This window comes from Sycon ciliatum, chromosome 3, assembly GCF_964019385.1.
Source record: "Sycon ciliatum chromosome 3, ocSycCili1.1, whole genome shotgun sequence".
Classification (NCBI taxonomy): Eukaryota; Metazoa; Porifera; class Calcarea; order Leucosolenida; family Sycettidae; genus Sycon; species Sycon ciliatum.
The window spans coordinates 7,669,527-7,673,825 of record NC_088645.1 but is presented as its reverse complement, the minus strand read 5'-3'; positions in this window follow the sequence as shown (position 1 = coordinate 7,673,825).

Below are 4,299 nucleotides of genomic sequence, written 5' to 3'. Positions count from 1 at the left end.
CTTCCTCAGCCTACTCAAGCTCAACTGATGAGGGGTGAATTCCCCGAAACACTGTGTATTGAGCAGGGAGTGGTGCTTTCTTGCAGGTTTGCCGAGTCGAAGGTTCGATGGACTTCTCGTGTGCTCTGGATGGCAGTCGTGAGTCAGTCAAGTGTCAAGTAAAGTCGGCGGAATAGCGCGAGCTCCGGTGTGGGGAGCAAACCATTTCTTACAAATCATCGCCGAAGTCGCAACCACTACTTAATAATAATAATAATAATAATATGAAACTCGGATGTTGAGCCATAAATAAATGTATCCATAATTATGTCCTTTTCTCTTCTACAATAATAATAATAATAATAAATAATAATAATAATTTTGTCTCTTTCCCTCAAAACCAGTCAGTATTTTATGACTTGGACGCCCCAGTTTTAGAGTAGGATGCATGTTTTTCAGCTCCCGTTTTTGTATCGTTTTTAGGCCATCATTTTTTATAGCTATGTTTCGCGTCGTCCGCACGCATACGTTTTGATTTTTTTCAGAAAAAAATAAAAAATCTTACATGCACGGTGAGTGTACGATTGTACGAGTCATCAGTGTGGACTGGTTGCATACGGCGAAGCTGAGATTCAGAAATGGCCTCTAGTCTAGGCCAGCGTTGGCAAATCGTTTGTTCGGCATCTGGGAGCAATATTCTATGAGCTAACACCAGACCATATTGATCGCCTGAAGTTGAGAGGATGCGTCGTTCCGGAGAGGTCTTTGCTGCGCCGCTGCCGAAGTCTGAGTACAATAATCCAGCGAAGCATAGGCACCAACGGATGCCTCCTCTGTCCAAAGTGAATATTTACTCTTGCTGATAACCCAGATGTTGTGCTTCGATGTACGGTTTTTCTTTCGAATGTACACCATGCACGAGCTATTGTGCTATGTACAGTGCATACACCTCTGATGAGCCTTTTTTATTATTTTGCAACTTTTTATTTTTTTCCACCTCTCGCATATGATTCTGGAAGTTGAACTGACGCGAAACATAGATATAAAAAATGATGGCCTTAGGTTACTTTTGGGGTCTCTGACCCGGATTTTTTGTTGCAAGCATGTCTACAAACAGGGATTCCACGACCATGGCCGCAGTAGAGAGCGATGAGCACGAACAGCCGTGCGATGTCCCAGATAATAGTTTCCCTACGTCGAACTGCTGCCGCGATTTCCACAACGCTCTGGCGGTGATAATGGATATGCTTGATGTCGAAAGAAGTGCTGCTGCAGACCGTGAGAAAAGGCTGATAAGCCATATCGACCAGCTATCTAGGACCGTTCAGGAGCTATCCAGATCAAGCGCACTGAACATTCCAAGTTCAGGAAGTTCCGCCATTACGGTTGGAGATTCTCAGGCTCAGAGCAAGTCGCAAAGAAAGAGGCGCCATGCTACTAACTGCCCAACCGTTGAGTCCGAAACCAACCCGAATACCGTAGTAGATCTACAACTGACTTCATCTGGTCCGGGCCAGCAAAATGCTGCGGCCACGTGTCACATTCCAGTCGAGAGCGGACCTACCGTACCAGGACATGACCTCAGTGACCTGGATCATCACCAACGCGTGGGTGTCACGTCGAACGTTCAAACTGCTAGTAATTCGAACTCCAAGACCAACATTCAAACTTCAGCTAATGCAGCCAGTGCAGTCAGTGAGGCCAATTTGCCAGACGTCGATGACGACAGTGAAGATGCTGCCTGGCGTTTGGTGACAGCCAGGAAACCTGTCAAGAAAAGTGTTGTGTTTGTTGGCAATCTGCTGCGCGATGCCTCACCGGAGCAGCTAGCACGCTTCGTGGAGTGTCGCTCGTCGGAGTTAAAGACTCCCCATATTAAAATTCTCGACTGCAAAGTTTTTCAGAAGCAAAAGTCGTCGTCTGCGAGACTGGTAGTCCACGCATCGTGCAGCAAGACGCTGTTGGATCGTCGCTTCTGGCCCAGACCACTCTATTCCAGACAGTGGAATTTCGACAAGTACTCTGCCTCTGATGTCAGTGATGATACCACAGAAACCACAGCATGTGACGACACGCAAGCAAACTCGTCATCCCTTTCGGAAGTGGAAACAAATATGCACGCGCCCTCAGTCAGCGATGGCTCTGAAATCAACCATGCCTGCTGATGACCATGCTGCACACTGCCTTCTTGAATGTATGTAGTATCAGGCGCAAGACAGCCGAAGTGCAAAAGTTCTTGTCAAACAGAGGCATTCATGTCTTTGGTATGGCTGAGACTTGGCTCACTCCAGATATCTTGGACAGTGAACTTACTATCCCACATTTCAAGCTACATCGGAAGGATAGATTGCAGCAACGTGGTGGTGGTGTTGGGATATACTGCCACGAATCTGTTCTTGCGCGAAGACGCACTGACTTGGAGACTGACTTAGAGCTGCTGTGGATAGAAGTTAGCGTTTCCGGTGGCATAGTGCTGGTTGGATGCTGTTATCGTCCACCAGACAAACCTGTAGCATTCTGGACCTCCCTGGAGTCCAGCCTAGACGCATCAGTTCATGCACCAGGAAAGAAGGTTCTGGCAACTGTCATGCTGGGTGATTTCAACGTTGATATGAAAATGAACCAGTCGCCCATGGCCATACGAGTAACTGACTTGTTTAACAAATTTGGTATGACAAATTATGTGTCTTCACCAACACGTGCCACCACCCTTACTGAGTCAATCATTGATCTCTTCCTATCAACTTCCCCGCTGACGGGACCTTGTGAGATAGCCTACCTAGACATTAGTGACCACTTTGCAGTACTTGGGAATCTCTCTGTGGCAGGGTTTGCACCAGGCCGTACTTCCAGCTACAGACCTACACGCCGCATCCATAAGATAAACTGGGACACCTTCAACAGCGATCTCAGTGCAGAGCAGGCCTCTCTGCTCGCCATAGATGATGTCAACACCCTTGCATCATCTTTCATCGCCTCCATAGTGTCAACATTGGATAAGCATGCACCCGTGCGGATGAGGCGAAATCGGGATAGACGTCCCTGCCCGTGGGTAACAGATGAACTTGTGGCCTGCGTACGGGAGCGAGACAGACTCCATCGACTGCTCATGAAGAACCGCTGCAATGATGATCTCCGCAGTCAACACCGCACTGCTCGTGCCAAGGCCAGGAAGCTGGACAGGAGCCTGAAGAACACGTATTTCATCCAGCAGTGCCAGACTTCTGACCAACGTAAACTTTGGTCAGTCATCAATACTGTGGTTGGCCGGAAGAAACAATCGCACACTGCTCAAGTACCCATATCGGATCTTAGCAAGCTGTTTGGTGACGTTGTCCATGATCCCCAGCGTCCTCCTCAGCTCTGTTCTCCCTCTGGTCCAATGGCGGAAGGGGCATTTACCGACTTCAGTGTAGTGACAGTCGAGGATGTGGCAAGCAGTTTGAAATCTGTCAACCCTTTCAAGGCAACAGGCAGTGACCAAGTTCCAAGCATCATCCTGCAAAAGTGTTATCCAGCCATTGCCCCCACACTTACACGCATCATTAATATATCCCTGTCCTCCGGTGAGTTCCCCCTGTCCTTCAAGTTGTCCCACGTCAGTCCGCTCTTCAAGAGTGGAGACCCAACTTTGCCAAAGAACTACCGCCCTGTGTCACTGCTCCCAGTTATCTCCCGCATCACAGAAGCATTTGTAAAAAATCAGATCACGCAGTACTTGGACTCCAAGCAACTTCTTCCGCCTACTCAGTTCGCCTACCGAAAGCTTCACTCCACAGAAGATGCCTTAACGTATGCTGTTGATCGATGGCAAATGGCACGGGCAGAGCGCAAGTATACCGGCATCGTGTTTGTCGACATGTCAAAGGCCTTTGACCGCGTCAGGCATGAGCGACTCGTTACCGAACTGTTTAAGCTAGGCATCTCGGGAACTGCACTCAACTGGTTCTGCAGTTACCTGTCTGGCCGGACACAGCAGATCAAATTGCAGGATCAGTTGTCAGGGACTGTTCCTTGCTCTCGCGGTGTTCCGCAGGGCAGTGTCTTAGGCCCACTCCTGTTTGTAATTTACACTGCTGACGTCAAGTCAACGATGCCTCCGGATGTGGCAGATCAGGAATTCGCTGATGACATCGCTCTCGATTGCTCCAACGCGTGTCCCAGGCAAGTCTGCGAGTCTCTGTCGTCTGCAGTGACCAACCTCGCCAAGTGGCTAGATGACATCGGCCTACTTCTGAATGCCCAGAAAACCCAAGTTCTGTTTGTAAAGCCAAGAGGCGGTGCTGATGTTCAAGAACATGTACGTTGTCGAGGACAATC